This window comes from Myodes glareolus, chromosome 5, assembly GCF_982192425.1.
Source record: "Myodes glareolus chromosome 5, mMyoGla1.1, whole genome shotgun sequence".
Lineage (NCBI taxonomy): Eukaryota > Metazoa > Chordata > Mammalia > Rodentia > Cricetidae > Myodes > Myodes glareolus.
The window spans coordinates 73,195,035-73,208,438 of record NC_142030.1 but is presented as its reverse complement, the minus strand read 5'-3'; the positions used below and the strand labels follow the sequence as shown (position 1 = coordinate 73,208,438).

The window sequence follows — 13,404 nt, the reverse complement described above, 5'->3', positions numbered from 1 at the left end:
CTTACCGCTTCTTAGGGGGAGCTTTTCCAAAACTTCCTCTGCTGCAAGACCTGGGATTTCCAGGGCACTTTGCAGCTCTTATAAAGAAGAGGGTTTAAATAAATAATTGACTACTTCACTACTCGGAATGTAAATTAGATGAGGCCTAAGGCACTGTGGTGGCAAGTGGCCTGAACCGGCTAAACCATCCTGAAGCCAAGGTTCTGGGCCTTGGGACTACGGAGGCTTCGCTTTGAGTAGAAGAAAGCCTCCGTCTAAAAGAAAAGACAAAACTCAGATGGGCAGGCCAGGCCAGGCTGTGTTTGGAGAACTCCTGAAGACCTTGTGTGTTCACAGAGCACAGAAAAGGTCAAATTCCCAAAGCCAGGCTGATAAGGAAGGCTGCTGGGTGTTAAGACTCAAGAATGACCTTGAAGGCAGGCAGACCTGCCCTAACTGCTGGCAAAGGGAAAAGGAAGGGCCGGTGTTTAACACACAATAAACAGAAATGGTCTATAACCCTTTCCCCTTCACGTGACATTTTTTTTAAAAAAAGATTTTAAATTATGAGGGTTTTTTCTTTTCTTTCCTTTCCTTTTCTTTCTTTCTTTCTTTCTTTTTTTTTTTTTTTACTGAAATTTTAAAGACTTTCTTCCCAGTCACTGTGTAAACACAGTTGCCAGTTTCTTACAAAGCCCTGAAGGAGCAATCTCAAAAAATACCAGAGTACTGAGACGTCAAGGTACAGTGTTCCAAGTGGCAGGCTGCTAAAGAGGGTGCCAGGACACATGACAACGGTGGGCACTGCAGGCACAGAGAGACAAAGCCTTTGATCCAGAAGAGTGCCGAGCCAGGCCGTGAATCTGGGCCCTGAAGCTGACAGAGCTTGCTGACTGTCACTCAGAACTCACTCAGGACTGTGTGAACCAAGACCAGAGTCAAGAGGAGGAACTGGGTTTTTTGACGGGCAGCAAGAAGAGCCGCGAGAAGTTGTTTGTGGAAGTGTCAGGAAATTGAGTTGTTACGGTCAGCAAGGCAGAAGAGCAGGGAGATTCAGAGGAGGATGGACTCAGAGAACGTGGAGACTTTCAGGAAAGCACGGGAAGATGACTGGACGCAGTCTGACCTTTTACTTCCCTTGAGAGCAGGAAGGACAGCTGCGTTCACACAGCGGTTAACTTGCCAGGTTCTTTGCAGGAACCCATTCAGATGCAAATCAGTCACCTGGACTTGCTTCCGCCCTGCAGGCCACCTGGACTTGATAGCTATCCTCTTGCAAATTATCAGATCTGTTCTTTGGAATTGAAAATATTTTTACCTGGTTCGCCTGGCTTTATGTCCTCGTGTTTTAGATTTTATTATTTACCATTAAGCCCTGACATTTGATTTAAGATAATTCCAGTCATTAATATATAAAATAAGCTATTTAATGAAGTCTATGAATACTTGCCTGTCATTTTTGCAACAGTGAAATTCTATATTATGTGCTGAGATTTGTCGGCCTCCTTGGTCTTTCTTGAAACAGTGCTGGTCTTGAACCTGGGACCCCGCACATGTGACGCATGGAATCTGCCACTGGCTGTGTTCATGGCCCTAAAGTTCCCGTGTGCTAAGCCATTTTGAACATTGAATCCATTGTTAGCTGTCATCATCCTATACCACGTGCTAGTATAAGTCTTGCTCCCGAGTGCAGTGCCTGCAGAGGTTGGAAGAGGGCATCAGATTCCCAGAGCTGGAGATAAAGGCTGTTTAAGCCAGGGACTGTGGGTGGACGGCCAGAACTCGGGTCTTCCACAAGAGACTCGTAACTGCTGAACCATCTCTCCAGTCCCCAATCTGCTGTTTTAAGACAAAAAACAAAACAACAACAATAAAAACTTGTTTCCGTTTAGTACTATGTTCGCATCTCTCTGACAACAAGCATTAATTTCATCATTTGCCATAGGTTTTCAAAACTGGGCAGAGTGAAGTCTGGAGGTCTAAAACAATTCCCTGAAGCCCCAGAGGGAATCACTTTAGAGAAAGCACTCATCATGCATCAAGTTTTATGCAACACTACTTAAAGAAGCCAGAGACAATGTGGATCTTGACCATCAGGAACACTGTGTAAGATAAATACAGATTCCTTAGGACTATAACTTTAGAAAAAGCATTATTCTCTCTGATACCATGTTTGCACAGTTTTTCTCTGAAGAGCACTTTTGAAGACATCATTTGCCATTTCAAAACAAACTCAACAAATTGCCCAAGCCAGCTATCTTTAAATATATTTTTATTTTCAATTGACACATAGTAATTGAGCACATTTATGGGCTGCAGTGTGACGGTGCAGTAAATGTGTACAATGTGTAGGGATCAGATCAGGGTCGTTGGCCCTGATCTCAGACATTTATCACGACTTTATGTTAGAAATATTTAAATTTTCTCCTGTACTAACTAGCCATGTTGAATATGTAATTAATTATTATCAGCTATTATTATCCTGCTGTGCTATTGAATATTAGGGGCTATTGCTCCTGTCTAGCGATACAACAAACAATCCTCTGTCCATCTTCCCCTGCCTCCACCCCCTTCCCAAGTTCTGGTACCCACCATCTACTCTCTACCTCTCTGAGATCAGACACAAGGATAAACTGAAGGACATTATATCAAGTGAAATAGGACAGGTACAGAAAGGCAAATTTCCATTTTGTTCTAACATGCAGAAGCCCAAGTGACTGCTTTGGGTTAATGATTAAGTTGGATAAGAATCTCTCCCTACTGCATCGTTCCTATTCACATAAAAAAAAAAAACTTCCTCTTTCCTCTACGCTCAACTCACAACAAACATTATTAAATAAAGATGCAGGCTCTGCTACCTCCACGTCCTCATTCAAACACTGCTTACTCAAAACCAGTTCCCGTTCTGTGTTCCAACTTTCATTCTCTGCAGCCGGCTTCCCTAGACCCACTAGCCCTCACCTTCCCTCCCCTCCAGCAGCTTCGCACATCATCACCTCCTTCTTCTCAACATTTTCTCTTCTCTTGGCTTTCCTGACACCGCGTTCCTCTGGTTCCTCTTCAGAATCACTGGCTGCTCTTCCTTCAGCTCTTTTGCCAAATTCTTCTGCCCCTTTTGAAGTTAAATGTCCAGAAAAACCGCCATCTGTTCCCTCTCTGTATTTCTGCCTTAGTTATCACACGACACCCAATGGCTTTAAAGGACATCCATATGCTGACGGCTGCGAAAGTTGTGTTTCCAGCATGAACCAACCCACTCCCAAGCTCCAAGTTTGTATTCGGGCAACTCTATTCAAATGTGTAGTAGAACCTCAAGCTTAAAAGATCTGTAATGCTCCTATGCCCACTTCTTCAAACAACAGCAAAATCTTTTGATTTTTTTTTTCAGTTTTTATTACCCCTATAACTTAGATCACCAAGGATCCCATTGGCCAACATGGGATACAGGCTTAGATTCTTCCTTTCTGCCCCCTCTTTCAGACTTAATCCTGCCACATCTCAGAAAAAAATCTGGTTCCCTAATTGCTTTATCTTCTGTTCTCATTCTTGTGACAAAACACCTAACAAGAGACAATTTAAGGGAAGAACTGTTTTGGCTTGCAGTTTGAAGAGACACAGTCCATCATGGTGGAGAGGGCACAAGAGCAGGATTGGGTGCCTGGTTGATTCCATTTCATGAGCAGTTAGTAAGCAGGGAGTGAACCAAAAGTGGCAGGAGTCTATAAACCCTCAAAGCCCACCTTTCCTGATCTACTTTCCCTAGAAAAGTTCCGCCGAAAAGTTCCACAACCTTCCCAAACAATATCACTCACTGGGAACCAAGTGTTCAACACATGACCCTTCATAGTCAAACCACAAAACTAATAGTTTTCAAGTCTGTCCACTTATTTCTGTGCCTACCACTAACCTCTTACTTTAAGAAATGCTTGAAGATCTATCTCGTAGGTTTCTGTATTCCCCAGCAATATGCTCTGAAAGTGACTTAATTTCTCTAAGCATCAGTTTCCTTGTCTACACAACAGCTTAACTGTGGTGATGAAGGAGATGCCCCTTATAGTCTTGGGCATTGAAATACCTGGTCCCCCGCTAGAAGTAGTGTGTGGAAAGGATTATGAGGTATGGCCTTGCTAGAGGAAGTCTGTTACTGGAGTAGGTTTTGAGGTTTCAAAAGTTACATAACATTCTCGATTAGCTCTCTCTGCTTCCCATTTGTGGATCGAGACGTGTGCTTTCAGCTATTGCTCTGGCATCATGCCTGCCCGCCTGCCTGCTGCCGGGTTTCCCTGTGATGATGGTCATGGACTCTTATCCTCTGGAACCATAAGCCCCAAATAAACCCTGCCTTCTGCAAGTTGCCTTGGTCATGGTATGTTGTCCCAGCAAGAGAAACTAACTACCAGAGTGGCTTACGGTACTGACTGGGCTGGGAAAACTAATAAGCTGCTATATACACACTTCTGAGAATAGAAGTTGAAATTTTTAGGTTTAGCTAGATGGCTCTTTTTGGATGAGCTTCAGATAACAGTACCTAATTCTGAATAAAATAAAAACAGTTTTCTGAAGGCGCTATGGAATAACCAGAAAGCAGACAGAGTGGAGCAGAGCTGCCACATTGAGCACAGTAACCAGCCCTGCTTCTCACTTGTCAGCCTTGAACCTGAAGGCTGACACCTTTGTGTAACGCTCCATCAGAGCCCAGCAAGGACAGCTACACTTACTGGGGACTGAAGGAGCCAGGGGACAGTTTGTTGGAGCCACATCCCTGGAGAGTGAAGAGAGGCGTTCAGAGGATGTGACAGCCACAAAAGCAGGACCAAAGTCTCAGTGGATGTGATCTCCCCAAATCTTTGGCTGACCCCTGAAGAACATACGTCCAAGGCAGATTTCAGGCACGCAGCAAAAACTACATTAGAAGGTGAAATGATGTTGGGATTTCTCCACCCTTGCCATCCTCCACCATGAGAAATAAATGTATTACTATAAAACCATAGTAAAAACAAGACATTTTAGTAAACATTTTAGTCCAGTCTTCACTAATCGAAAATTCAACTGATAAATTAGCACTTCTCATAAAGAAGATAACAGAATTCAGAACCTATGTATTACCTGCACATAAGATACAATCCAGAACCACTGTATGTACAATGAAACAGAGGAATACGAACCATATCAACCCATAAGGAAATAGATGGAGACTGCTGACCCAGCTCCTAAAATTAGCAGGTAAGGATTTTAAAGTGTCTATGGAATCCTGCACAATATAACACAATATAACACACACACACACACATTCATCAAAAATTAAAGTGCAAGAAAGGAAACTATGACAAAAAGTTAAAAGAAAAATTCTAGAATTGAAAAAATACAAACCTGAAATTTCAGAAATCTTCATGAACCTTGATAACAGCAGGATGCCATCAGCAGAAGGAAGTGAAGTGTTAGCAGCGGACTGCCCAACCCGAAGGAGAGAGAGAACAAACTGCAAAGCTGCAAGGTAGTCCTGAAAAATCCCAGGATGTTCATCGGAGACCCAAAGGGAGAGGACAGAAAGAGTGCAGGGTGTGCACAAGCCTGTCCTTTGTCAAGCGCATCAAATGGCAGATTTAAACGGATATATTTCAACTACGTAGTACAAAAGGGAAAAAAATGAGTTCCAAAAACCATGGATTCCCAGAGAACTGTTTAAGTGTTGAAGTGCTTGGGAATAAAATGAGCTTTTTGCTTTGAGGAGTGTCAAAAATAGATGGGCCGGAGAGATTATTAAGAGATCTGTTTACAGCAGAAGGCAAGCTGCAACGCTCCACAGTCCCTTCTGCGTGACCCTTTTCTTCATTTTGAAAATGTATCAACTTAGTAATACATTTTCTGCAACTTTTATCCAAGTCTTGCCAAACAAATAGTTCAAGAAAAACTACTTCCAAGGATATAAAGGTAGTGATTAATTAACTTTTATCACTTAAGCCTTTTTTTGTCTTTCTAGACAACTGGAAAGTCCTCTCCACTTGACTCTCTATTCAATTGTCAGAACGACATTGTAAAAAATGTCAACCTAGACCTTTTAAGTCTCTTGCCTTAAAAGCACTAATATCAAAATTTTTTTAAAAAGCGCTAATAACTTCTTAAGCTCTCAAAATCAATTGTGTTCTCCACACAGCCTGCAGGCCTGGATCTTCAGGCCTCCTGTCGTCAGGTGACCCCCTCTTTCCTACCCACGGCTTTGTTTCCTGATGCTTGCCCTGGACACCCTCCCCCTAGGTCATCTGTGTGACTGATTCACATTCCCCAGCTCTACCTCACTGTGTGTCACCTTCGTTCCCGGCGCTTTTCTCAGTGTACAGATCTAGTTTGTATTAACTTCACAACTAAAATTCCATAAGGGCAAAATATTTTTTTCATTCATTTACTGCGACTTTTCCAGAGCCCCATCGCAGGCTCTGATTAGATAGGAAGCATCCTGCCTCATGTAACAACCTGTAGACCTAATACTATACCATCTACGTATGCTGTGACTTCTGGCTGATCCCAGTCACCCTGGAGGTTTCCATGTTTCTGTTGGAATAGAGAACAAAAGTAGTCAGTTCTGGCAACAGAAAAGCTCCTGTACCCTTTCTCCCCCACTTAAGCATTGATAATGCTCATTATCAAAAGGTATTTAAGTGTTCTTATCTCCCAGACAGTCTGCTTCTAAACCTTGTGCTGGCTAATCTCCTCTTGGACTTGGTCAGTCACATTCTTTGGTCCACTGTTGCTAAAGCAGCCACTTTCCTGCGGCCCCTGGTCTCCACTCCACGTCTAATGTCTACTGGGTCGGTCTGGTGAAAAAGTGATCATGTTATTTCTTATCAGTGGTGTTACTTCATGAGGAAGAAGCCCATCTCTTGGGTTTCTCTTTCACAGCTCCTTGAGAGTGTTAGGCAGACACTCCCCTGTTTCTGCAACCCCCCCCCCCACTTCAATGCCTCCTCTTGTGTTCAGCTACTCCTTCTTGAATTCACTTCCTCCCAGTTTGCCCTGGTTGGGCAAGGGTGAGATGGGGAGGCTTCTCTGGCTTCCCTTACAGCCACTAGGTGTGTACTTCTGCTATGTCCCCTGTGTCAGAGTCTCCTTTTATTACAACACTCCTAGATAATTTTTTTATTTCCTTGTTTGGTGTCTTCCTTTGCTGTTTTATCGTAGGCTTCTGTAAGCCAGACACACTGTGCCTGTCTATCCTGCCATTCCTACCGTCATCCACCAAAGAGCTTCTATTTCCTAAGTGTTTGATAAATAGGTACTGGATAGATGAATAGTAACACATGGAACACAGCAGTTCCCCCAGAATAACGCGATCAATTATCAGAGCTGGATCACTGTTTATCAGTAGAAAACCATAGGCAGAAGGCTCCTGAAGGCAAGTGTGGTGACATAGAGGGAAATGTCTCCTTCTTGTGGTACAGAGGGTGATTATTTTTGAAAAACTGGTCTCTACTGAGAGCCAATATAGATGTTCCAGTAAGATTGCAAGTGACACTAATAATTCAGAGGGCTAAAGCTCCAGGGCTCAGGAAGAGAAAGTGAAGTGTTTTTCAAATGCTCGGTCTGGTACCTCAGACATCTGCACAGCATCGTCTGTAAGAGGTGTATTTCATTTAAAGTGTCTTGAGTCACACAGACTTTTCTGTTTTTCACCCTCTCAGTCAGGACTTGGACCTCGGCTGCCCTTCCCCTGATTGTTATCAAAGTCCTTTCCGGTCTCTGGCCGTTGTGAAGAGACAGGCACAGAGCAAACAGGGAGAGCAAGCAAAGCACAATTTGTAAAAATCACAATGCAACTCATTCATCCTCGGAAGAGCGGTTCCTCGGCTGTTTCTGTTATCAAAGAAAAATGTAACCTTCTGCAGTGAAGTCTGGGCTCCTGGGCTGTAAGATGCTTTATCTGTATCTCCTCACAATTGTGCCTTCAGAGGAACACCCTTCTCTAGAGTCCAAACTGTGACATTTCCCAGAGCTTCCCGATGCTCTGCAAAGTGGGGGTAAACGGAACCAAGGTCCCTCATGGAGATCATGGTTCCAATACTCATTTGTTTTCTGTCGGGGGTAAAGGTGCCACAGGCAAACTCGCCCAAAGTCTGTGTAACTTTCGACCTCCTGAAATTAATAAACCTGCTCATTTAAATGCTGTCACTCATGGGGCACAGTCAAAAGACACAGTTATGACAAACTTCAAGACCTTAACTGGCTTTCATCCATGAGTCTAGCACCCAGCAGCTCTCGGCAAAGAAACAAACTCAGAGATGACAGCGCAGCCAGGCCGAGTCTGACAACTCAAACAGAAGTGAGGCCCAGAGGTGAGCTGCCCACCCTAGCTGAGTCAGGGTCTGCCGTGAAGCCAGAAGGTCAGAGCTGGAACTGACGCTTGGCCATGGGTTACAAGCGTCTACTCCCGAGTTGGTGAGCTTCTTCACACAATGACTATGACATAGCCCCAGTTAAGGTAAGGATAGAAGGGCCATTCAGGCCACCAAACTCAGCACCTAGATAACACCACCTGCCAAAAGAAAAACAAAAACGTAATCCATCAAAGTCCATAGTTCTGGGAAAGTTTCTAAGTGCACGAACCTTGCCTTTTGGCTCCTACAGTTCCACTTCTGTCTAACTGTTCTTGTTAACTAAAGTATGTCAACCAAGAATACGAGTTTTTTTTTTCTCTCTTTTTGTGTGTTTTATGCTTACCCCAAGAAAAGCTCGGTGTTACACTGGGAATCTGAAGACTCAGTGGAATCTCCAGTCAGCTAACAGACTTTCTATTGACCTAAGCCCATGTCTGAGCAATCTAGTGAATACCCCACAACAACGACTTTATATCTGCTTGGCCTGATGAGCCCCACTGTGCGAGTCTAGTATAAAGCAATGACCTCCCACAAATTTTATTTAGAAGAATTAAATCCCACTTGATGGCCAAAGATTATCTAACGAATATAGATAGCACAAGTATATAAGAAATGCGGAAGATGGTGGAGGATGCGGGAGGAGTTGGGAGAGGGGACTGAATAGAGTCAAGATATACTGTTTTAAATTCTCAGAAAACAAATACAGTTATTACTTAAAAAGAAGTATGACTATTTAAAATGCTTTTAATATTAACAGTAGAATTAAAAATGACTTTACTCTCAGCACTCTAGAGGAGCGGCAAGCAGGTATCTGTGAGTCTGAGGCCAGCTTGGTCTTCAGAGCATATTGTAGCCAGCCAGTCATGGTTGGATAGTTGAGAGCCTGTCTTCAGAAGAGTGAGGCTGTAAGTAAGAAACACCAGGGATAAAAATCCTAGGACTATTCTGGGCTTCTAAGGTGATCTCCACTGTGTAGACAACTGACTCAGAGAACTGGCCCAAACTTCAAAGAATTTGTGACTGAACCTCAGGTGAATAACTTGTAACAGTTCAACCCCTGAGCTGCTCCATCCCTCCCACAGCATCTGTTCCTCGTTTTTATGACTGAGCCGGACACATTGCTCTCTCTCTGTTCCTTCCTGCTCTGCCTCCCCACCTGTTGCTATCTGTTCTGACTATACCCTCCATAACTGTGGTTGTAAATTTAGGCAATTTCCTCAGGAGCTCGGAAGGTGTTTCCCCTTCCATAGAGGGAGCCAAAAATAGCTGTCTCCATGAGTCTGAGCCTCAGCCATCTTACCACAGAGATTAACAATACAGATCTCAAGTGTCAACTCAAGATTCTCAGCGGCTTTTCTCATCCTCTGACATGACACAGTTGGAGATCCCAGTTCAGTCAAATATCAAAGTGCAGTCTGCTAAGTCAGAGCCACACATTTGCTTTGAATGGAGAGAAACAATCCAAGAATCCAGAAAAAGCATGCAGACATTCTGGACGCGCTACCACAATGGGGTGAACTCCTTTCGGTCATTTCATTTTATGATATGAGACAAGAGTGCAGCTCTCAAGTTTTAGACTCAGCCTCCTCCACCAACTTGCCCTCCTGCCGTAATGGCGGAAAGTTTGAATTGTTCCAAATAGGAGGGAGCTATAGCCAAGCCCTGAAGGGCAGCTGAGCTGATTGGGGAACTCCTGTGGAGGTCCCATAAGGCCACATATTTGTCATTTACACCACTTTAATGGCAGCTTCTGTGCTCTGGGACCGAGCCCGGGAAAGATTCACAAATTGGTTTTCATCAGGCACGTGCCGTTAGCTGACTGGAGGGAACAAAATGCCAGTCTGTCTCTTTTTTGGAAGCGGAGGAAGACCAGACGTTACTGGAAGCATCTCAAGATGCAGTCTTCCGTTGTCATCTTCTGCTTGTCCTTCATCCCTATCCTCGTGTTCCGCCGCATCCTCTAGACGAGGAACTGGTAGCCTTGTAAAGCGGCTCAGGTGAGGGCGGGAGAACAGGAGCTTAGTTTAGCTATCACGAAGGACCCTGCTTCTGCCTGATTCTTAGCACAGTCATTCATGCAACCAAGCAGGCACTGACTAAACGTCTGTTGTTTCTCCACCCACCCACGGGGCACTAAACATGCAACTATTCCATAAAATGTCTTTTCTTGTAATAATAAAGGCTCTGCTGTGTCTTTCGACCTCCTGTGGCGTTCTTGGTTTGTTTGTTTTGTTTGTTTGATGGTGGTGTATAATCTTAGGCCTAACTCCAAATATTCTGACTGGGCGTCCTAGCGGGTTCTCAGCACCTGCGCTCAGAGGGCAGCACGACTCCTGTGTCGTTGCTTTCTGCCTGTCACAAACACCCTCCTAAGTCACATTCTCTCGAGCTGTGCTGTCTATTCATGATTAGCTGGTCATACGAAGTCACTCGGTGCCTCTCCTCTCCCATAAGAAACAGTCATCTGTAACGCCTGCAGATCCTGAGCCTGGTACGCCTTTATAGTACATAAAGCCCATATAGGGCATTCAGCAGCTATTTAATCCAATTTAGGATAGATGTGACTTCCACTGGGGTCCCAGGATTCAGGGGACCCAGAGGATTTCTTTCTTATGCCCATTGGTTTGTAGCCATCTAGATTTGACCTTTTCTGTAAGCGACTAAGGACCTGGTGCTAGGCTAGAACCCGACCTGAAGGAACCACAAGAGAATCGAAAAGCAGAGCAACACCTCCCACATAAGCAGGAGCTGGCAGGGGGCAAGGAGTCAGGTTAGAAGATGTTTACTTTGGGCTTGGCTTGAACGGTCTGCCTAATTTTCCCAATATAATTTGAATGTGAGATTATCTATGTACATTTCTTCTTAATAAATCTTAAGGATTTTCCCCCTAGGCAGTTAATTGAGGCAGAAAGGGTGCGACAGAGGGCCACAGCTCGTTGTGGAGGCAAAGAAGAAGATGGAGAGGAAAGAAGGCAAAGAAGGGAGAGAAGGAGGTGGGGGAGGGGGGAACTTGTCCTCATAGGCTTTCTTCTTTTCTGCTTCTGTGTCATCGGTCCCCAGCCCGTTCCTCTTGTTTCATTGGGAGCCACACACTCAGGGTGGGCCTTCTCCCTTCACTTCGTCTTCTCTGGACTCCCCCAGCAGGTGTACCCAGAGGAGTGCTTTGCCAACCTCTGAGGGACTTCTCGGTACAGCCAAGCTTACTGTCAAGATTAAGCATCCTAGGTGCATAAAGTACTGTTTAATGGTAATATAAATTAATTACAACTAAAAAGGAGATGAAAGAGAGACACCTTAATACTATAGTCATTTCCACAGAAGACTTCAAGAGTTGGAAAGTACCAACTGAAACAAATGCGTAGTAGACTCGTTGAAACCTTTTAGTGGGTTGAAACTTGAAAACATGCTTTTGTTCCTTTGTTATCTCTTACATGTTGCCTAACAACCCAATATTCCAACGTAACAATGTGTCACAGACAAGTGACCTGTCTAGTGAATTAGTAATCGACTAGGTTAGAGAGTCAGAGTGTGCCTTGAGAAAGCAACCTGATCTGTGACTCCACCCACCGGCTTTAGACTTTACTCATTCCTCGCCTGCAGCCTGGGATGTGATGGTGTCACCCCAATCAGGCACAACACAACTAGAGAGGAGTCAGTCACTCCAACCACAGAGCTGGCAGTCAAGGGTCATGGGACCAAACTCATTTTACTGTCTGGGGCCTGATTGTCAGGACAACTAGAAAGAAACCAAACGGTGGAAACTAACTCTAAGGCAAACAGAATGGAAAATAAGCGCTATGGAAAATGAGTTTGTTTTTCTCATACTCACTCATCTTTTGCTTCCTTGGGATCTTCTCCTTGACTCTTGCTTTAGTATCCATATGCACTGGATCAATTCCCCAGTTTTCTTATATGTAACAGTAATGCCTATCCTGCTTATTCCGGAAGACACTGAGAAAGTTAGAATAACAATCATTTATCTTGTTTCAGAACGATAGATCAGAGACACTTACTAGTTGGAAAGCAGAAACTTTTAGGAAGGACACCACTGGGTGAGAGAAAGAAGGAGCCACACACAGCCGGAACGTGTTCCTTTCCTTCCTTAAACACAGGGAGTCAGTGTGTGAAGCGCTTCTCACTGGAGCCTCAGAGAGAACTTGGCCCTGGGTGTTTGGTAAGAGGAAGGAAAAGGACTTTACAGCTATTTCCAATGAGCTGGCAAAGGGAGGGAACATTGCTGAGGCCTTTCATGGGGAACGCGTTATATTTGCTTGAATTCAAAACACTGGAAATAGGAAAATAAATAACTAAGGTTGTCATAAAACAGCTAACTATGTTTGTGAAGCCAGGCAGAGAGCCTGAACTCTAAATGGTTTCGGGATGAAAAATCAAGTTTCATAACGACAGTCCTGAGCGCTTCCTGGGGGAGAAATGTTGAGAGCTGTGTCACCAAGAGATTCTGTCCTTCTGTGAACACCATGGGGTGCACTTGCACAGACTAAGATGGCTGCCTGTCACTTACCAGTGGAGTCTTGGGGGACCACTATTATATATAATGTCTCATCATTGAGTGAAGCGAGCTTGTGTTATGTGTCTGTGTATATGGACTCCGATTCTGAGAACTAACCAGTGTAAGTAGAGTTTGATGGAGAAAAACATGAGAACAGAAAAGAAAGTGAAAACTTGAGAATCTGTAGACTGTGAAAAGGAGAGCGCGGGTCGGAGTCAGAGCCGTGGCTTCCCTTCTGACCCCACCTGCATCCGCACAGCAAATACAGATGCCTGAGACCTGTAGCTAGAGCTACAGTCGGGATGTGTAAGACCTGGGGGCAGTGGGGTCTGAGGCAGGGAGGAAGGAAGAGAGAAGGATTTCTTCAGTCCCAGAACATCGAGCTGAAGGACCCTGGCCAATTGGTGGGAATCTAAATCTGAATCCTGTATATTTTTCATAATGTTGCTTACGCAGAGATTTTTTTTTTTTTTTGGACAGGGTTTCTCTGTGTAGCCCTGGTTGCCCTGGAACTCGATTTCACCACTCCCCGACCTAAGCAGATTG

At 44.3% G+C, this 13,404-nt stretch overlaps 1 long non-coding RNA gene across 6 annotated transcripts in view; it reads right to left on the bottom strand.

Moving 5' to 3' along the window:
• The window catches only part of LOC125398272 (uncharacterized), a 91,928-nt gene extending 79,192 nt beyond the window's left edge, over positions 1–12,736 (bottom strand). For 3 of the 6 annotated variants that reach the window (XR_015737915.1, XR_015737914.1, XR_015737918.1), the window contains exons 1-3: positions 9,127–12,734; positions 5,350–8,506; positions 6–1,815 (exon numbers count right to left, since the gene is read on the bottom strand). This is a non-coding gene — a long non-coding RNA (uncharacterized LOC125398272). Of the gene's footprint in view, positions 1–5; positions 1,816–5,349; positions 8,507–9,126 lie in introns of all 6 variants that reach the window. The other 3 variants (XR_015737917.1, XR_015737916.1, XR_015737919.1) reach the window with 3 other exon arrangements.
• Between the last annotated feature and the right edge of the window lie 668 nt (positions 12,737–13,404).